Source organism: Lathyrus oleraceus, chromosome 6 (assembly GCF_024323335.1).
Source record: "Lathyrus oleraceus cultivar Zhongwan6 chromosome 6, CAAS_Psat_ZW6_1.0, whole genome shotgun sequence".
In the NCBI taxonomy this organism is placed as follows: domain Eukaryota; kingdom Viridiplantae; phylum Streptophyta; class Magnoliopsida; order Fabales; family Fabaceae; genus Lathyrus; species Lathyrus oleraceus.
Window position 1 is genome coordinate 300,258,029 of NC_066584.1, and position 23,627 is coordinate 300,281,655.

Sequence of the window (23,627 nt, forward strand, 5' to 3'; positions counted from 1 at the left end):
AGTGAGGTTCTCATACCGACTCTTACGAAGTATCCACCTCGGGAGTCCGTACTACTCAACCACCATCCTATCTTATGTTGTTTTTTTTTTCACTCCAGACTCGGGTGTAGAGTCTTTCCCACATGGTTTGCAATCAAGATCCAAGTGCCCAACACGGTGGAACCAATATACAACAAATATCAATATAACAATAAAGATATTAAAAAGCAACAAATAAGGGAAAAGCCACAAAATTAAACAAACAAAGGCACGCAAACGTCCTAACTAGGCTTGACTCGCTTTAGGGACTGAAATCCCCAGCAGAGTCGCCATCTGTCGCACCTCGAAAAAATGGGGATACGACTTCAAAGCAAAGCACGATCGCACGCTCGCAATGATGGACTGAACAGAGTCGCCACCAAACTTTATTTATTCCTAAGAAGGAAAGGGGAAATATCGATAAAACCCAAGACAAAGAAAGGATAAGATATGGTCATCGCAACCAATATCAGGGTTCGGGAGTCGATTACGCAAGGGGAAGGTATTAGCACCCCTTACGTCCGTTGTACTCAACGGGAACCATTAGGTCAGTTGTGTGCATTAGTGCTAGTTTGAAATGTTAGGCTTTTCAGTTATTAGGTGGGAAAGAAAGAATAGAAGAATATTTTTGGATTTTTGACGAAGGACTAAACCTAAGTTTTTTATTAGTGGGCCTGACAAGATTTATAAATCCTGCTCCTACGTATCTCAAAGGAGAAATCAAGGCTTACGTAGTTCTGGGTAGAAACATGTTTGTTTGTTGGTCGATTTTAGCGAAAGCTATATTGTATTAATCGACGAAAACATCGTTTTACCCAAAACAGATGAGGAGTGGACGCATACCACACATCGAACGGATTTATAAATCTACATTTGGAAAAGCGTCATTTATCTCTACTCAACAATCGTGGCCGAAACATTATTTTGTATCACTTAAGACAAGATACCTTTCGTTTATGAAAAAGGTTTTTGATTAGTCGCACGGCGGCGAGAAAAAGAGTTTGATTGGTTTGATGTATTTTGAGTGATGGCGAGAACTTGGATGAGCGAGATATACATCTCGAATCCTAGCCTCAGGAGTGCACCGTATACACCATGTTCCATTTCCATCTTTATTGAAAGAGTTTAAGATAGGAATTAAGTATTTTGGAATTTAATTGAGAAAGGGTTTGAAGAAACCGCATTGACAATTTTAAATGATGGCGAGAGCCAAGATGGGCGAGGCATACGTCTCAAATCTTAATCTCATGAGTGCACGGTATACACCATGTTCCATTTCCACCTTTATTGAAAAAGTGTTAAATAAGATTTAGGTATCTTAGGTTTGATTGAGAAAGGGTTTGAAGAAACCGCATTGACAATTTTAAATGATGGCGAGAACTAAGATAGGCGAGGCATACGTCTCGAATCTTAATCTCAGGAGTGCATGGTATACACCATGTTCCATTTCCACCTTTATTGAAGAAAGTGTTAAATAAGAATTAGGTATTTTGAGTTTTGTTGTGAAAATGACTTGACACTAGATCAAGTATTGATGGACGTTTAAGAGAAATTTGAATGAGTGTTTGAGAGAGCAAAGTGGATAAATTTGGATGATGGCGAGAGCTAGGATTGGCGAGATATACATCTCGAATCTTAGTCTCAGGAGTGCGTGGTATACACCACGTTCCACTTCCATCTTATTGAAAAGGTCTTAACTATAGATTAATATTTTTTTGAGTTTTTATTAGAAAAAATGGCTTGACGTTGAATCAAACGTTTGATGAAAGTTTGAAAGAAATGGAATGGAATAGGAGGGAGAAATGACTTGATTTGTTTATTGAGAAAATACTCGACGTTGGATCGAGTCATTATTTTTGATCTTTTGGAAATGGTTGGTTTTATTCTTGTGTTAATAGCTAAACTAAACAGTCGAGCAAATAAAGAAATAAAACAGTACAAAATTATTACACATCGGGGGAGTGGGGTACATCTTGTTTAAATGGGGATTCAAAAATCATGAAATAATTAAATCGGGCCCAAACAACAAATAATGCAATGCATGAGTGTAAGTGCAAGAGAACCGGCTCATTGTAAGAAAGCCCAAGAGTAAGCTATGTGAGGTTGAAGGCGATGCTTAAAAGCAATCGACTTATAAGGGTGTGGGAATGGGCTCGACATTGAATCGAGAAAAATATGATTTTAATAGTTTAGAATGAATGATGAAATTAAAAGAAAGCAGATCTGTGTTATTAAACAATAATAAAAACTATGAGTATAGGAGAAATTAATATAAAACATAAACATGAAAATAAAATGCCAAAAGAAATAAAATGCCAAATACGGGTATCGAACCCACTCCACTAAAGACTATAAAACTACCCTCTCCCCACTAGGCTATTTATAATTAGTTATTATTTACAACAACCATTTGAGTATATAAACCAGAAAGGATTGGAACAAAAATATTAAAAATTAAAAAAAACTAAAATAATAATAAAAGATCTGTTGGATTACCCAAAAGAAACCCAGCCGCCTGGCTGTTGGGTTCTAGAGGTTAATGGATTGGGAACTCTAAACAAAATTAACAATCATTAATATACACTATATAAAAAAAAGGGAATACTAAACATATTACATTTTTTATGGTTTTTTAATAACTTAAAGGTTTGTTTGGTTTAAACTAAATAAAATAAAAACAAAAAAACAAAAGCAACAGCAACGAATTGCTTCATCGTCCTCCTCTCTCCCAATCTCACTTTCACGAAATCAAACTCATAATCTCCGTTTTTCTCTCTCGCTTCCCCCTACGAATCTCACACCAAAACCCTCTCACAAACTCGTCTCTCTCCCAATCGCGTGAAAGTTTGAAAGAAAGCTCACCTTGGTGGTGAATCAGTAGCTCAGGTAACGACCGAACCCTTCTCCCTTCGTCTCTTCCAACACTGAGTTCCTTTTGATTTTTTAGGATTAGGGTTTCCTGTGGTGTTTTTTGTTCTGCCTCTCAATTGTTTCGTCCCCTTCACTGATTCTCTTTCTCCCTATTTATCCTCTGCATATTAGGGTTTTGATTTGGTACCCAAAGGTTCAATGGAGAAAATTTCCAGAAGTGTTTTTTGTGCTCAAAACGAGTTTGTCCTATTTGATGCTACAATCCGGAAACGGTAATATGAACTCCTATTTTCTCTTTGAATTTTGTCTTAATGCTAAATTGGGATTTTTCTGAAATTTCAACTGACTTGCCAATTGCTTTGTGTTTTGTTACTGCAGTAAAAAAAATGAAAACATGAGGAGCTCAAACACGGTTCTTTTCACGTGGCCTTGGCTTTGCTTGGATTCGTTGCTACAGGATATTGACGGCATGACGCGTTACATGTGTGTGGTGTTAATCCTAAAGTGTAGCATTATGGCCGTACAGTTTGACCTTCTTGGAAGGGTCGACCATCTGGACGAAGCACATCGTTTAGTTCTAGAGATTCCATTTGACGCCAATACTGTCATTTGGAGGGCACTGTTAAGTGATTGTAAGGTACATGGAGGTATTGCATTGGCTAGAATTTCCACCTAGGAGCTCCTTGAGTTAGAGCATGATCACGGTGTCGGCTATGTAATGCTATCAAACATGCTAGCTGACATGGATCAGCATGATGAAGCTGCAAACTTGAGAAAAAGTAGTAGGCAATGTTGTTAATTACATCCGAAGCCATATTCAACTCTCCCATTCGACCAAGAAGATCAACCGTCATCGCATAATGCTCTGAGCTAGGTACCAATTGATACTTGCTAATCATGATATCAAACATTTGTATCCCTTCTTTAATTAAACCTGAATGACTTCAAGAAGATAGAATTGAGATAAAAGTTACATTGTTAGGCTTAGTATCACAATCATTAGCCATCTGATAAAATAATTTCAAAGCCTGTTTGGTCATGATTTGGTTGCTGCTGCTGTGATTTCACTATGGTTTTGTTGCAGGGTGATGACAGGATGCAAGTGTAAGGCTTGTCATGGTAAGTTCAAGACCAAATCCAAGTGTATTCTTTTGTCCATTTGGTTCAAGAAGCATCGAATGTCGACGACTTGAAACTTTGCTTCCTTGTATATTGACAGATACTGTCCTGCGACTCTTTCGCTGTTGATGATATTGTTGCAAGCTAATGATGACATTGAGGGATCAGCCGCATCTGACCGGGGAAAAGCAATGGATTGCCCCACTGTTGCAGGAATTTTTCCAGACATGGCCTTTCTGTCTTTTTCAAGATTAGATGAATTAACTACATGTTTTCCTTCTTCAGTTGCATGGTAACTCTTCTTTAGTTGAGCACTAGTAGCTTGTGCAGCTGCCATTACTTGATAGTTATGACTGCTCTGCATAATTGAATGATTCTCCAGCTTTTGAACCAGGGTGCTGTTGCTGTTGCTTCTGTAGAATTTGTGATGGTGGGTTTTTGGTTCAAATGAGGCTATTGGCTTTTTGTTGGCAGTCGTACCGTGATAGTCTTAATGGACTTCAATTCTTCTGTTTTATTCTGTTATGATGTTGATTGTTTTAGGTATTTTTGCAGAAACAATGGCCGCATCAACAAAACAGTGGCCTTCCACTTGTTCTGATATTACTTGTGCCGAAGTTACGTTACACATGAGTACATTCGCAACATAGCCCATGATTAACAGCATCAAAGATTGCATTTGACAAACGCTGCTTGTCGGAACAGCGAGGCCGTCGGAATCTCCATAGTGATCAATAATCTTCTTCACTTGTGATATACAATCAGAGAGGGCCTTCACTTCCTCCGCAATCGAGTGGCTACAGTACTATATAGAGCTTTCATTTGAGTCATTTAAAAGGTGTACTGAAACCATGTGTTTGGTCAGTAAATTTAATTGATGTAATACCTGTACTCAAATCCATCAATGCCATGAGTATTTTCAGTTTTCTGTAATGGCAATTGAAATACAGTTCTACATCCATTGGTGTTATCTTTTGACATGCTTTAATTAGAACATCTAGAGCCATGATCTCGATGGAAATTACCTTTTCATCTTTTTTATTTTTTAATATATTAACTTCATAGAGAACTCTATCAATGTCTATCTCTTTTACCTCCTTGCGATGTGGGCGGGGGGACTGAACATGGAAAATGTTCCATTTTTCCCTTTTTTCCAAAAGTGACAAAGCAATACAGAATTCTTCACAAGCTTCTGCCTTGTGATGTCTGCAAGACAACGCATGAATCTCCCATGTAGAATTCCCCCTATTCAGATTTGGGCAATGGGACCGGTCTCAATTCTTCATATTTCCGTCCCTAATCCCACTCATCCAAAACCTTTGTAGTGTTATACATAGCTAGATGCTCTAATCTCACGAACGTTACCCCAATTTCCTTTTGAAGCATAAATGTTTGACAATAACACGTGGGAACCGTCGTGGTCAGGCTGAAGCTGGATGATGATTTGGCATATTAATTGGAATTAGTTTTTGGTAGTTTTGGAGTGAACTTTGGGTTAATTGGTTAATTGTTATGATTGAACGGATTTTGGATATGAAATGGTTTAAATTGGTTCCAAATAGATAATGAAAATGGATATGGATTTGGATATGGATTTAAAAATAGAGTTGGGTTGTTGGATTGGAAAAAATGGATTTAATTGTGGGTTTAAGGAATTTGGATATTTGACTATAAAAATGGATATGGATTTTAGAAGTAATCCGAGACTAATCAAAATGTCAATTTAAAAATAAAAAAAAACCAACAAAACCAATTAAAACCAGATCAATCTATAATTTGTTAAAATTACTTTGATGTCAACTCTAACATTCATTTGGAAATTAAAATCAATTAGAGTTTGAATCATTAGTAAAACACAATTAAGATTAACTTGAAATTTGGAATTAGATTTACTTTGAAATTAAATTAAAATTAAAAATTAAAAAAGTCAAATAACTAAAATCCAATTTGTAATCACAAAGCACCATGATCAAAAGGCTAGATAACCAATGTTTATCAAAAAAATATGGATTTGGGAATGAATGTATGCAAATGAACTTTAGGCCAAGTGCCAAATAAAAATGAAAAAATGGAAAAAATTCAGGATCAAAATCGGGGTATGACAGTTGCCCCTATTTAAGCATCTCCAACTAGAGAATATGAAGCAGGACACTCTTCATATGATCATAGTGGGAGATGATTAAATACTAAGAAGACCCGGATTTTGATCCTGAATCCCTATGACATGATGTGATATGATATGATATGATATGATATGATATGATATGCATGGATGCAGGATGCAGGATTCTCTTCTTTTTTGTGATTTTTTTATCTGCTAGGGATATGGTGGACTCTTGACAGGAGATACTATTAGACAGATCAAACTGTGGGGGATGCTGGTGGTCCACAGGGAGACAGACAAATGGTAAAAACAAACTCGCTGGGGAAGACAGTCCTGCTGGAGAGTCAAACACACACTGGGGAGTAATCGAAGTGGAATTTGATAAGCAGCATTCAGAGTATAAGAGATTTCGGGAGTAAGTTCACATATGACTTACCAGACCTGAATAAGAAAGAAAATGCACAACAGGTTCAGACACAACAAACAGGTTCATATATGACCTGACAATGCTGGGGAATAATCATGGAGAAAAACTCTTCAGAACAGGTTCATATATGACCTGACACCGGAATAAAGCTCAACAACAGGTTCATATATGACCTGAATAGTATTGAACAAACATAGGGAAAAAATCTTCAGAATAGGTTCAAGTATGACCTGACACCGGAATTAAGCTCAACAACAGGTTCATATATGACCTGAATAGTATTGAACAAACATAGAAAGAATCTTCAGAACAGGTTCATGTATGACCTGACACCGGAATAAAGCTCAACAGCAGGTTCATACATGACCTGAATAGTATTGAATAAACAGAGAAAGAGTCTTCAGAACAGGTTCATGTATGACCTGACACCGGAATAAAGCTCAACAACAGATTCATATATGACCTGAATAGTATTGAACAAACATAGGGAAAAAATCTTCAGAACAGGTTCAAGTATGACCTGACACCGGAATTAAGCTCAACAACAGGTTCATACATGACCTGAATAGTATTGAACAAACATAGGGAAAAAATCTTCAGAACAGGTTCAAGTATGACCTGACACCGGAATAAAGCTCAACAACAGGTTCATACATGACCTGAATAGTATTGAACAAATAGAGAAAGAAACCTTCAGAACGGGTTCAAGTATGACCTGACACCGGAATAAAGCTCAACAACAGGTTCATACATGACCTGAATAGTATTGAACAAACAGGGAAAAACTCTTCAGAACAAGTTCATATATGACCTGATACCGGAATAAGGTTCAACAACAGGTTCATATATGACCTGAATAGTATTGGACAAACAATTAGATTTGAAAATGACTGCGAAAACCGGATGTTGGTTTAAGGGCACCAAATACAAACTGGAATCAAAGGTCAAAGGATCTAGGATCGACAACAAGACCCGGGTCAATGCAAAATGAGCACGAAGTACATTTCGGCTATGCATGATTTGAATTTCCTTTTATGCATGATATATGAATGATCATGATTATGAGAATGTTGACACTGGGCAGACTGGGAGTTTGTAAAGGCTTTTTATGGAAGCTCGTGATTCCTCAACACCGAGAACTCAACCAAATATTTTATGATAGACGTTGTCAAAGGAGGATTCTATCCAGTTTGATAGCCACAGCTTAGCCAATGGGATCCTTTTGGAGGATTAATGAATCGTGCTAGCATAATTTTCGGGCACTCGTCTTAAACTCAACAGTTGTTGACGTATGGCAGAATTTGTTTGAGCAGTTTGAAAGCACGAAGAAAGAGGTTCTACCCCTCTGTGGCTCATCTTGCCCCAGTTTGTTGGGTCTTTGGAAATGTTCACTTTGAAAGTGAGTTTGGAAACAACTTGCCACGAGACTACCTCGAGATGGCTTGCCCCAAGTGTTCAAGACTTGCAGTGGTCCGAACTTTACTAACCAAATGCTGGAATGGTAAACTCTTGATTGATTGTCCTTTGGATAGCTGGACTCATTGAGCTCTGAGGTGGCTTGCCCCGGTCTAAGTCTTGAAGAAAATTACTCTTGGCGAGATGACCCTTAGGGTGATTGGCTCGAATTAACTGATGCTCAAAGTGATTTGCCCCTGACTAGATTTCTTTCACTTCATCAAGTTCCTCAACTGTATTTGGAATTTCTTTGATGCTAAGTGTTAACTCGCAAATAAGATTGTTCATTCAAAAATGGTAATTTTAATTCCATGCTTATGCAAAAATTTGAAATCAAAGTTTATTGATATGAATGGGTGAAATACAGTGAACGAGTCATTGATAAGAACACAATAGTGATCAAGTCATTCACAGTATGCAAGTTGGTTCCATCACATGATTAACAAAAATCGTTTGGAGTCAAGTTAACACAACCTTGTTATAGTATGCTTTCAAAATAAACCCTGCCTCAATTAGGTCTTTTAAGTGTTGTAACGTGGTCTGGTTCACGGTTTTTTTTGAAACAAAAGGATATAAGGCTCAAAATTTACTTTTACCCACCCCTTCTTATTGATGATCTCCAGTTCCTATGTTCAGTTAATTCAATACACGCATTCGACTTCCAAGAGGGTTTGAAGGTGTGATGAGGATTCAAGATGAATTTTCTTGAAATGGCAGTCACCTTATTATATTTTTTTTGTTTTGTTGAGGATTTTGGTGACCTCTTTTGATTGATTTTCTTTATCCCTAATTTTGCCTAAGTCATTTCGTGGTATTTGATTTAGCGGGCTTTTTTTATTTTTTAAAGGTATTGACTGCCACATTATTGGTGGATAAGGATCAACCAACACTAATTTTAGCTTTTCTTAACTTCTTCGACACTTCAACATGTGCGCGAAGGATAACATGTGGTTGAACCTAATTGGAGGGTGTTCATATGGACGATTTTTGAAAGATCGAATGCATGATCAAACTATCTGAACACAACTACCCTGCCCCAGGTTAAGATTAAGGGTTTTAGATCCGAAATAAACACCAACTTCTAGGCTCAAAGTGGTTGTCTAGGGATTAACTCCTTATCACTCCAGTATTTGGGGATTTGAAACAGTGCCTTACATCATCGACAAGGTTTTACTCAAAAGCATACCACAACAATTTCAAGTGTTTCGTTTTCATCATCCTCCCTCCAATCTTTGTTAACACAACGGTTTGATAAACAAAAATGAATGAGAGGAGTATTTTTGTTTTTTTTTTATATAAATGAAAAACGAGTGAATACGAATGGATTAATTCAAAAGATGCATAAACATTTCATTAATCTTACCAATTCAAATAAAACAACAATGTTTAAAAGCAAATAACAACCAACATGCAAAGAAACTACAAAAGAAGTGTTGAAACAACCAAATGATTGCCAGCTTTAGGGAAATGACTTCTTCAAACTTGAAGGTTGGGATCAACAAGCTTTTTGACATTGGCATGATGATCTTCAAATTCTTTTCCTTCAATCTCATCGTTGAACGCAACCTTCTTGAATCCACTACTCACTTCTCCTTTTCTTTCATTGGTATGGGTCGTGACATTGGAAATCCAAGGCGGTATCTCAATGCTCTTACCAGGAAACAATGATAGCTCATTAGCCACATCCCTGACATCTTCCTTGTGGAACAAAACCTTGAGGGGTTTCAAGGGTCCTTTCCTTTCTCATTACTTGGCCCAGAAATCAAAGTATATGTACCTGAGCCTTCCTCCTTGAGTGTTGGTGACCTTATGTCAATCAATCCTTGCAGATTGAGCTTAAAACTCTTGCATTCCTCGATGGAGTGCCCCATTGTTCCAGTATGGTATCCACACTTGATCTTCGGGTGATCTTCTTCAAAGATTAAGCTCTTTTTGTTAATCAACCCTCGCACCAAAGCTTTCAGCGCTAAGCAAGAATCCAGGTCATGTCCCAATGCTCCTTTATGGAATTCACATGTTGCATTTGGATTGTACCATGACAGGTATGGTGATACAGGTGTGAGAGCTCGAGGGGTCACCAAAGCATTTTGGATCAGTTGCGGGTAGAGCTTGCTATATGGCACCGGAATCGAGTCATTGTGATCCTTGTTCCTCTTGTTCTGATTCTGATTTTTGTTTTGAACCTGGCTTTGGTGACTTTGAGGAGCAATAGCCAGAGGATGTTGATGATGAAGTCTTAAGGGAGGCCCATATACTGGTAAATAAGGAGTTGCTACATAGAATTTCCCTTGACTTGGGGTAACACCAGATGGATTTGGGGTATCAGCTCTCTTTGTTGCAGCAGTGTATATTGGGTGACCCTCTTTTCCCAACAAGACTTGCAGGGTTTCCAAGACCCATCTCATTTGGCTCTTCAAAAGATTAAGTTCCTCCTTCAATACTTCTTGACTTTTCCTTAGCTCGTCCATCATATCTTGAGACATGGTTCTTTGTTCTAAACGCGTGTTAGGAATCAATTTGCTGATCATGGACAAAGGATGAATGAGTTTTTTTTTGTATTTTGTCTAGAAAATGACATGCGTTATGATGAGATGCAGATGCAATGAAATGTGAATGAATGCAATGCAAGCCATGCATATTTGTGTTTTTTTCACCACACGGGTTCAAAAGTCCAAGGTATGGATAAATTTGATTGCTTTTCCAAAACGGGGTTCTCACCGGGTATGATCTAGGGCTTTGTTACAAAGGATCCCCAGAGTCATTGATTCACAAGAATGTTTGACGCTTACGGGAAATACTTTCCGGTCGTCAACTCCATCAAGGGAATCTATTCTGGGTGAGGTTCTCGTACCGACTCTTACGAAGTATTCACCTCGGGAGTCCGTACTACGCAACCATCGACTGGGTTCTAGATAGGGTACTCAGAGTCATAGATTCAAAAGACTGTTTGACGCTTACGGAAAATACTTTCCAGTCATCAACTCCATCTAGGGAATCTATTCTGAGCGAGGTTCTCGTATCGATTCTTACGAAGTATTCACCTCGGGAATCCATACTACGCAACCATCATTTCTAATTGGCCAAAGTTTCAATGTTCTAAAAGGTTCTTAGAGACATGGACCCCTTTGAAACATCGAAGCTTACGAGGTATACACCTCGGGCGACAATATTTGCAAAAGAATCTACTCTAAGTGAGGTTCTCATACCGACTCTTACGAAGTATCCACCTCGGGAGTCCGTACTACTCAACCATCATCCTATCTTATGTTGTTTTTTTTTCACTCCAGACTCGGGTGTAGAGTCTTTCCCACATGGTTTGCAATCAAGATCCAAGTGCCCAACACGGTGGAACCAATATACAACAAATATCAATATAACAATAAAGATATTAAAAAGCAACAAATAAGGGAAAAGCCACAAAATTAAACAAACAAAGGCACGCAAACGTCCTAACTAGGCTTGACTCGCTTTAGGGACTGAAATCCCCAGCAGAGTCGCCATCTGTCGCACCTCGAAAAAATGGGGATACGACTTCAAAGCGAAGCACGATCGCACGCTCGCAATGATGGACTGAACAGAGTCGCCACCAAACTTTATTTATTCCTAAGAAGGAAAGGGGAAATATCGATAAAACCCAAGACAAAGAAAGGATAAGATATGGTCATCGCAACCAATATCAGGGTTCGGGAGTCGATTACGCAAGGGGAAGGTATTAGCACCCCTTACGTCCGTTGTACTCAACGGGAACCATTAGGTCAGTTGTGTGCATTAGTGCTAGTTTGAAATGTTAGGCTTTTCAGTTATTAGGTGGGAAAGAAAGAATAGAAGAATATTTTTGGATTTTTGACGAAGGACTAAACCTAAGTTTTTTATTAGTGGGCCTGACAAGATTTATAAATCCTGCTCCTACGTATCTCAAAGGAGAAATCAAGGCTTACGTAGTTCTGGGTAGAAACATGTTTGTTTGTTGGTCGATTTTAGCGAAAGCTATATTGTATTAATCGATGAAAACATCGTTTTACCCAAAACAGATGAGGAGTGGACGCATACCACACATCGAACGGATTTATAAATCTACATTCGGAAAAGCGTCATTTATCTCTACTCAATAATCGTGGCCGAAACATTATTTTGTATCACTTAAGACAAGATACCTTTCGTTTATGAAAAAGGTTTTTGATTAGTCGCACGGCGGCGAGAAAAAGAGTTTGATTGGTTTGATGTATTTTGAGTGATGGCGAGAACTTGGATGAGCGAGATATACATCTCGAATCCTAGCCTCAGGAGTGCACCGTATACACCATGTTCCATTTCCATCTTTATTGAAAGAGTTTAAGATAGGAATTAAGTATTTTGGAATTTAATTGAGAAAGGGTTTGAAGAAACCGCATTGACAATTTTAAATGATGGCGACAGCCAAGATGGGCGAGGCATACGTCTCGAATCTTAATCTCAGGAGTGCACGGTATACACCATGTTCCATTTCCACCTTTATTGAAAAAGTGTTAAATAAGATTTAGGTATCTTAGCTTTGATTGAGAAAGGGTTTGAAGAAACCGCATTGACAATTTTAAATGATGGCGAGAACTAAGATAGGCGAGGCATACGTCTCGAATCTTAATCTCAGGAGTGCATGGTATACACCATGTTCCATTTCCACCTTTATTGAAGAAAGTGTTAAATAAGAATTAGGTATTTTGAGTTTTGTTGTGAAAATGACTTGACACTAGATCAAGTATTGATGGACGTTTAAGAGAAATTTGAATGAGTGTTTGAGAGAGCAAAGTGGATAAATTTGGATGATGGCGAGAGCTAGGATTGGCGAGATATACATCTCGAATCTTAGTCTCAGGAGTGCGTGGTATACACCACGTTCCACTTCCATCTTATTGAAAAGGTCTTAACTATAGATTAATATTTTTTTGAGTTTTTATTAGAAAAAATGGCTTGACGTTGAATCAAGCGTTTGATGAAAGTTTGAAAGAAATGGAATGGAATAGGAGGGAGAAATGACTTGATTTGTTTATTGAGAAAATACTCGACGTTGGATCGAGTCATTATTTTTGATCTTTTGGAAATGGTTGGTTTTATTCTTGTGTTAATAGCTAAACTAAACAGTCGAGCAAATAAAGAAATAAAACAGTACAAAATTATTACACATCGGGGGAGTGAGGTACATCTTGTTTAAATGGGGATTCAAAAATCATGAAATAATTAAATCGGGCCCAAACAACAAATAATGCAATGCATGAGTGTAAGTGCAAGAGAACCGGCTCATTGTAAGAAAGCCCAAGAGTAAGCTATGTGAGGTTGAAGGCGATGCTTAAAAGCAATCGACTTATAAGGGTGTGGGAATGAGCTCGACATTGAATCGAGAAAAATATGATTTTAATAGTTTAGAATGGTTTTGAATGAATGATGAAATTAAAAGAAAGCAGATCTGTGTTATTAAACAATAATAAAAACTATGAGTATAGGAGAAATTAATATAAAACATAAACATGAAAATAAAATGCCAAAAGAAATAAAATGCCAAATACGAGTATCGAACCCACTCCACTAAAGACTATAAAACTACCCTCTCCCCACTAGGCTATTTATAATTAGTTATTATTTACAACAACCATTTGAGTATATAAACCAGAAAGGATTGGAACAAAAATATTAAAAAATAAAAAAAAACTAAAATAATAATAAAAGATCTGTTGGATTACCCAAAAGAAACCCAGCCGCCTGGCTGTTGGGTTCTAGAGGTTAATGGATTGGGAACTCTAAACAAAATTAACAATCATTAATATACACTATATAAAAAAAAGGGAATACTAAACATATTACATTTTTTATGGTTTTTTAATAACTTAAAGGTTTGTTTGGTTTAAACTAAATAAAATAAAAACAAAAAAACAAAAGCAACAGCAACGAATTGCTTCATCGTCCTCCTCTCTCCCAATCTCACTTTCACGAAATCAAACTCATAATCTCCGTTTTTCTCTCTCGCTTCCCCCTACGAATCTCACACCAAAACCCTCTCACAAACTCGTCTCTCTCCCAATCGCGTGAAAGTTTGAAAGAAAGCTCACCTTGGTGGTGAATCAGTAGCTCAGGTAACGACCGAACCCTTCTCCCTTCGTCTCTTCCAACACTGAGTTCCTTTTGATTTTTTAGGATTAGGGTTTCCTGTGGTGTTTTTTGTTCTGCCTCTCAATTGTTTCGTCCCCTTCACTGATTCTCTTTCTCCCTATTTATCCTCTGCAGATTAGGGTTTTGATTTGGTACCCAAAGGTTCAATGGAGAAAATTTCCAGAAGTGTTTTTTGTGCTCAAAACGAGTTTGACCTATTTGATGCTACAATCCGGAAACGGTAATATGAACTCCTGTTTTCTCTTTGAATTTTGTCTTAATGCTAAATTGGGATTTTTCTGAAATTTCAACTGACTTGCCAATTGCTTTGTGTTTTGTTACTGCAGTAAAAAAAAATGAAAACATGAGGAGCTCAAACACGGTTCTTTTCACGTGGCCTTGGCTTTGCTTGGATTCGTTGTTGCAGGATATTGACGGCATGACGCGTTATATGTGTGTGGTGTTAATCCTAAAGTGGAGCATTATGGCCGTACAGTTTGACCTTCTTGGAAGGGTCGACCATCTGGACGAAGCACATCGTTTAGTTCTAGAGATTCCATTTGAGGCTAATACTGTCATTTGGAGGGCACTGTTAAGTGATTGTAAGGTACATGGAGGTATTGCATTGGCTAGAATTTCCACCTAGGAGCTCCTTGAGTTAGAGCATGATCACGGTGTCGGCTATGTAATGCTATCAAACATGCTAGCTGACATGGATCAGCATGATGAAGCTGCAAACTTGAGAAAAAGCAGTAGGCAATGTTGTTAATTACATCCGAAGCCATATTCAACTCTCCCATTCGACCAAGAAGATCAACCGTCATCGCATAATGCTCTGAGCTAGGTACCAATTGATACTTGCTAATCATGATATCAAACATTTGTATCCCTTCTTTAATTAAACCTGAATGACTTCAAGAAGATAGAATTGAGATAAAAGTTACATTGTTAGGCTTAGTATCACAATCATTAGCCATCTGATAAAATAATTTCAAAGCCTGTTTGGTCATGATTTGGTTGCTGCTGCTGTGATTTCACTATGGTTTTGTTGCAGGGTGATGACAGGATGCAAGTGTAAGGCTTGTCATGGTAAGTTCAAGACCAAATCCAAGTGTATTCTTTTGTCCATTTGGTTCAAGAAGCATCGAATGTCGACGGCTTGAAACTTTGCTTCCTTGTATATTGACAAATACTGTCCTGCGACTCTTTCACTGTTGATGATATTGTTGCTAGCTAATGATGACATTGAGGGATCAGCCGCATCTGACCGGGGAAAAGCAATGGATTGCCCCACTGTTGCAGGAATTTTTCCAGACATGGCCTTTCTGTCTTTTTCAAGATTAGATGAATTAACTACATGTTTTCCTTCTTCAGCTGCATGGTAACTCTTCTTTAGTTGAGCACTAGTAGCTTGTGCAGCTGCCATTACTTGATAGTTATGACTGCTCTGCATAATTGAATGATTCTCCAGCTTTTGAACCAGGGTGCTGTTGCTGTTGCTTCTGTAGAATTTGTGATGGTGGGTTTTTGGTTCAAATGAGGCTATTGGCTTTTTGTTGGCAGCCGTACCGTGATAGTCTTAATGGACTTCAATTCTTCTGTTTTATTCTGTTATGATGTTGATTGTTTTAGGTATTTTTGCAGAAACAATGGCCGCATCAACAAAACAGTGGCCTTCCACTTGTTCTGATATTACTTGTGCCGAAGTTACGTTACACATGAGTACATTCTCAACATAGCCCATGATTAACAGCATCAAAGATTGCATTTGACAAACGCTGCTTGTCGGAACAGCGAGGCCGTCGGAATCTCCATAGTGATCAATAATCTTCTTCACTTGTGATATACAATCAGAGAGGGCCTTCACTTCCTCCGCAATCGAGTGGCTACAGTACTATATAGAGCTTTCATTTGAGTCATTTAAAAGGTGTACTGAAACCATGTGTTTGGTCAGTAAATTTAATTGATGTAATACCTGTACTCAAATCCATCAATGCCATGAGTATTTTCAGTTTTCTGTAATGGCAATTGAAATACAGTTCTACATCCATTGGTGTTATCTTTTGACATGCTTTAATTAGAACATCTAGAGCCATGATCTCGATGGAAATTACCTTTTCATCTTTTTTATTTTTTAATATATTAACTTCATATAGAACTCTATCAATGTCTATCTCTTTTACCTCCTTGCGATGTGGGCGGGGGGACTGAACCTGGAAAATGTTCCATTTTTCCCTTTTTTTCCAAAAGTGACAAAGCAATACAGAATTCTTCACAAGCTTCTGCCTTGTGATGTCTGCAAGACAACGCATGAATCTCCCATGTAGAATTTCCCCTATTCAGATTTGGGCAATGGGACCGGTCTCAATTCTTCATATTTCCGTCCCTAATCCCACTCATCCAAAACCTTTGTAGTGTTATACATAGCTAGATGCTCTAATCTCAAGAACGTTACCCCAATTTCCTTTTGAAGCATAAATGTTTGACAATAACACGTGGGAACCGTCGTGGTCAGGCTGAAGCTGGATGATGATTTGGCATATTAATTGGAATTAGTTTTTGGTAGTTTTGGAGTGAACTTTGGGTTAATTGGTTAATTGTTATGATTGAACGGATTTTGGATATGAAATGGTTTAAATTGGTTCCAAATAGATAATGAAAATGGATATGGATTTGGATATGGATTTAAAAATAGAGTTGGGTTGTTGGATTGGAAAAATGGATTTAATTGTGGGTTTAAGGAATTTGGATATTTGACTATAAAAATGGATATGGATTTTAGAAATAATCCGAGACTAATCAAAATGTCAATTTAAAAATAAAAAAAAAAACCAACAAAACCAATTAAAACCAGATCAATCTATAATTTGTTAAAATTACTTTGATGTCAACTCTAACATTCATTTGGAAATTAAAATCAATTAGAGTTTGAATCATTAGTAAAACACAATTAAGATTAACTTGAAATTTGGAATTAGATTTACTTTGAAATTAAATTAAAATTAAAAATTAAAAAAGTCAAATAACTAAAATCCAATTTGTAATCACAAAGCACCATGATCAAAAGGCTAGATAACCAATGTTTATCAATAAAATATGGATTTGGGAATGAATGTATGCAAATGAACTTTAGGCCAAGTGCCAAATAAAAATGAAAAAATGGAAAAAAAATTTAGGATCAAAATCGGGGTATGACAGAGAGGATGAATTCATAATTTATTACGGTGGTTCAAAGCTTATAGTGTGGTGGATTAGGGGAGTGGCCTGTAAGGTAAGCACTCAAACACTCAAGTGGGTAAGAGAGTGAGGAATGAGGTTTAGATGGGAAATTATTTGAATACCTGCTTACTGGCGTGTTTTCCTCTTTAAATAAGGGATACCTGGTAATTGCACGCGTGTGGAACGACAAGATATACAATTAGTTGTTAGATTGATTTGGGGACATTAATGTAACACCCCGATAATAATATAATTATTATTTAAATTAAGTTAATAATAGATTTATTAATTTAATTAGATAATTGGATTATAATTATTATTATTATTATTTTGGGATTTTTGAATTATTATTATTATTGAAATAATAATATAATTTGGAAAATATATAAGGTGGAAGTTAGAAAAATCCCATTTTTTGGTAAAAAGTTATTTTTCACGTGAAAAGGAAAAAAAGGCAGAAAGGGCAAAAAAGCAAAAGAACGAAGGTTGAAGGAAGGGAAAGCTTAGAGCTCAGAGACTGCCGGATTTACTCAGGTAAGGGGGGTTTATCATCGATTAACGGGTATTATGGGATGGTATGTGATGGGTAGTGAGAAACCATTGAAATTGCCTCTGATTGAATGATATATGTGATGAACTTGTGAATATATTTATGAACGAAATTGGATGATAATTGATGAAATTGTAGGAATTAGATGTAGTGAGGGTAACGATTTGATAAGTTGAATGTATCTGAGTTGAAATTGATAAAACGAATGAACGTGTATGAAAAATTGGACTGTGAGAGGTTGGATCGGAAGGATCTCGTAGCAGAGAAAATCCATAGCAGATCTGGAAAACTGTATTCTGGTCATACGCGTATGGCACTAGGCAATACGCGTATGGGGTGGCTTGAAAATGGGGGTTTTTGCGCTGGTACGCGCCATACGCGTGTGATACGCGTAATCCCTGGAGTGGTACGCGTATGGTGTATGCTGTACGCGTATGAGTGGAAGAGATGATGTTTTGAACGTGAAAATGTCTCTGTTGGTACGCGTATGAGGATGTGGTACGCGTAGCATACGCGTATGGGGGTGGGCGATACGCATATGGGATGGGCGAGGAAATGCGCCATACGCGTATGGGCATAGGCGATACGCGTATGGGCAGACTTGTCGTTTCCCTGAACTGTTGTTGTGCAGTTTTTGGTTGTGTAGGCTGAGTGATGTACTTAGCTGAGGTGTGATGTCGTAGGGATCATTTCCCGTTGTTTGGAATAGTATAGGTATTAGTAGAGTGTGCTAATACTATGATTAATTATGTGGCATGATATGATGTGCTTTTTGTAACACCCTTCTAAAATACCCCAAATATTTAATTAAAATAATAAAAATATATCAGAGTAATTATGCAGTTAAGGGTGTCACACAATCATTCACACCATGTTCCAAAATAATTGTCATGCTCTTTATTTAATCAATTAAACATTTGCATAAATCGCAGCGGATATAAATCAAATTAATCAAAACATGTAACATACTACATGTAAACTGGTTCAACAATCATCAACAACACAATTAAAATGTTCCCTCCCGATGTTACATCTATCAGAGCATGACCCACTAGGGAGACTACACTAGACTCCAAGCATTCGCTTCTACTCAACTCATTTCTCGTTACCTGAAAAATAGTTGTAAGGGTGAGTTCCTCAATCAATATAATAAGCATTATAGAATATAATGTCATGTTAAGTAATTTAACACATTAATCACCCTAATCGCAACATACAATCAGTAACAGCACATCAGCTCAACATCAACATCAAGCACAAGTATAATCTCAAATCATACTCCACAACAACTCAAACACACGTATAATATTGGAATACATCCATTCATATTATACGCCATACATACATTATGCAATGAGACTCCACACATGCGGTACCGACTATTCTTGAACATATAGTTCAAGCTCACCGATCCCTCCAGATACGGCTACTAAGCTCACTAGTCCCACTCATTTGAGACCTAGTGACTCACTCACTAATTCCTCACCATGGGAATTAGCTACAGCCCCGAAGGCTAGACTATGCACACTAATCATCTAGTATGCAAACATCAACAACAAACCCACAATGGTTCACTCACTAATTCCTCACTATGGGAATTAGCTACAGCCCCGAAGGCTATGCCATGCATGCTAATCATCTAGCAATGCAACATCAACAATAATTCAAAAATAAACATATGCTCACACTCTGAGCCATACAACAGTCCATTCACACATACATGCATAATATATACATTCACAGCATCATGTACATCATTATACATCATCACTCTTTCATCACATAAGCACGTCAGGTTATGCCAAACAACAACCACAATATTAGTACATTTCAATATTGCATATACTGCTCAAAACAGCGGGAATTTATCCCTATTACACCATAGGCAACATAGGCCAACCCTCAATTAGGTACACCATATTTAAAAACAATAATTTTTCACTCTGCAACAGTGTTAACCGGTTAACGCCCTGGGTTAACCGGTTAACGCAGGCAAAAACACATTTTTTGGCAAAACGCAACAGTGTTAACCGGTTAACGCCCTGGGTTAACCGGTTAACGCAGGCAAAACAGCACATTTTCAAAATTCAAAACAGTGTTAACCGGTTAACACCCTGGGTTAACCGGTTAACGCAGACAAAACAGCAGTTCCTGCGCTAACACAAGGCAGAATGCAGAATTCTCCGCATTTTCCGCCGTTGGAGGACTTCCGGACCTCCGATTCCGATCCCGTAAAAAGCTACACTATCGGAAAATCACGACACATACAATCACGGATTCAATTTCAGTTTTTAACACAGTTTAATCAACGTAATTCCAGCATTCACCAATCCCAATTAGGGTCAAATAACGGCTTATCACTACCCATCACATATTATCCCATAATACCCATTAATCGACGATAAACCCCCCTTACCTGATTAATCCGGCAAATCTTTGAGCTCCAAGCTTTTCTCTCTTCAACCTTCAGCCCTTGCTCTGTCTCTTTGCCCTTTTCCTCTTTTACGATCGTTTCTCTGTTTTCACGTGAAACTTTCTTTTTACCAAATGGGATTCTTTCTCTTATTTCCAACATATATATATTTTCCAATTAATAATAATAATCCAAAATAATAATAATAAAATTTCCAATTATTTAATTAAATTAATAAGTAAATTATTAACTCAATTTAAATAATTATTTTATTATTATCGGGGTGTTACAACTCTCCCCCACTAAAAGAGTTTTCGTCCTCGAAAACATACCTCAAGCGAACAACTCTGGGTAAGACTCCTTCATCTTACTCTCCAGTTCCCAAGTCACATTGCCACCTGCTGGTCCTCCCCAAGCTACCTTCATCAAGGCAATCTCTTTACCCCGCAACTGCTTCAACTCTCGATCCTCGATCCTCATAGGTGACGTTTCAACAGTCAGGTTATCTCTCACCTGTACATCATCTACTTGGACTACATGCGACGGATCATGGATGTACCTCCTCAACTGAGACACATGAAAAACCTCATGCAAATTCGCAAGTGACGGCGGTAAAGCGATACGATAGGCTACCTCTCCTATCCTCTCCAAAATCTGATAAGGACCAATAAATCGAGGTGTCAACTTCTTCGACTTCAAAGCTCGACCAACACCAGTTATCGGAGTAACACGAAGAAACACATGATCTCCCTCTTGGAACTCAAGTGACTTCCTCCTCTTATCATGATAACTCTTCTGACGACTTTGAGCAATTCTCATCTTCTCCTGAATCATCTTAATCTTTTTTGTAGTCTGTTGAACAATCTCCGGTCCAACCACAGCGCTCTCACCGGACTCATACCAACATAACGGTGTCCGACATCTCCTACCATACAAAGCTTCAAACGGTGCCATACCAATGCTCGAATGAAAACTATTGTTGTAGGTAAACTCAATCAAAGGCAAATAACAATCCCAAGCGCCTCCTTTTTCCAAAACACAAGCCCTCAAAAGATCCTCTAATGACTGAATCGTCCTCTCAGTCTGACCATCAGTCTGCGGATGATATGCAGAACTCAATCTCAGCTTAGTTCCCAAAGCCCTCTGCAAACCTTCCCAGAACTTCGATGTAAATCTAGGATCTCTGTCCGAAACAATACTAGACGGAATACCATGCAAACTTACAATCTTCTCAATATACAACTCGGCTAATCTCTCTAACGGATAATCCATTCTGATCGGAATGAAATGAGCCGATTTCGTCAATCTATCAACAATCACCCAAATAGCTTCAAAATTCTTACTTGTCCTCGGTAAACCAGAAACAAAATCCATACTGATACTATCCCACTTCCACTCTGGAATAGCCAACGGTTGCATTAGCCCAGACGGCTTCTGATGCTCAATCTTTGACTTCTGACAAGTCAAACAAGAATAAACAAAACTCGCAATTTCTCTTTTTATTCCCGGCCACCAAAATAACTTCTTCAAATCATGATACATCTTTGTAGCTCCAGGATGAATACTCAGGCCACTACGATGTCCTTCTTCTAGGATACTCTTCTTAAGTTCGGTAACATCCGGAATACACACCCGATTACTAAATTTCAAAATGCCATTCTCATCAACTCTGAATTCACCACCTTGACCTTGATTCACTAAAGTCAACTTATCAACCAAAAGCACATCGGATTTCTGACCCTCTCTGATCTCATCCAGAATACCACTCGTTAACTTCAACATTCCCAATTTAACACTATTGTGAGTACTCTCACACACCAAACTCAAATCTCTAAATTGCTCAATTAAATCCAGTTCCTTAACCATTAACATAGACATATGCAATGATTTCCGACTCAATGCATCAGCTACTACGTTTGCTTTACCCGGATGGTAATTCAAACCAAAGTCATAATCCTTCAGAAATTCTAACCATCTTCTCTGTCTCATATTCAGCTCTTTCTGATCAAACAAATACTTTAAACCTTTATGGTCGCTGAAAACCTCAAATCTTGACCCATACAAGTAATGCCTCCATAATTTCAGAACAAATACCACAGCTGCCAACTCTAAATCATGTGTCGGATAGTTCCTCTCATGAACCCTCAGTTGTCTCGAAGCATAAGCTATAACCTGCTTATTCTGCATTAACACATCACCCAAACCCAACAATGAAGCATCACAGTAAACCTCAAATGATTCCGACGAACTCGGTAATATCAGAATAGGAGCAGTAGTCAACCTTCTCTTTAACTCTTGGAAACCTTCTTCACATTTTAAATCCCAAACAAACGCTTGCCCCTTTCTAGTCAACATCGTCAACGGTAACGCCAACTTAGAAAATCCCTCAATGAACTTCCTATAATAACCAGCCAAGCCAAGAAAACTTCGAATCTCAGCAACAGACTTCGGAGCTTCCCACTTAGACACCGCTTCTATCTTAGAAGGATCAACAGCAACACCACCTCTTGAAATCACATGACCAAGAAAACTAACTTCTTCTAACCAAAATTCACACTTAGACAGTTTAGCAAATAACTGCTTTTCTCGCATCACTCCTAAAACCACTCTCAAATGCTCAGCATGCTCTTCTTCAGATTTCGAATACACCAAAATGTCATCAATAAACACCACAACAAACTGATCCAAGTACGGATGGAAAATCCTATTCATGTACTCCATAAATACTCCAGGCGCATTAGTCACACCAAAAGGCATTACAGAATACTCATAATGTCCATACCTCGTTCTGAAAGCAGTCTTCTGAATATCCTCAGTTTTCACATGTATCTGATGATACCCAGATCTCAAATCTATCTCGCTGAACACACTCGCACCAACCAACTGATCCATCAAATCATCAATCCTCGGCAAAGGATACCGATTCTTGATCGTCACTTTATTCAGTTGCCTGTAGTCCACACACAACCTCATAGTACCTTCTTTCTTCTTGACCAATAACACTGGTGCACCCCACGGTGACACACTCGGACGAATAAATTTCTTATCCAACAGATCTTCCAACTGACTCTTCAATTCAGTTAACTCAACAGCAGACATACGGTACGGAGCCATCGATATCGGTCTAGTACCAGGTACCAAATCAATCGAGAACTCAACTTCACGCTCTGGCGGCAATTCATTCACTTCTTCAGGAAACACATCAGGAAAATCACACACCACGGCTAGATCACAAATCACCAGTTTATTTTTAGCCTCCAAAGTCGCTAACAGCACGAACAACTCTGCCCCATCTGCTACTGCCTCATCCACTTGTCTCGCTGATAGAAAC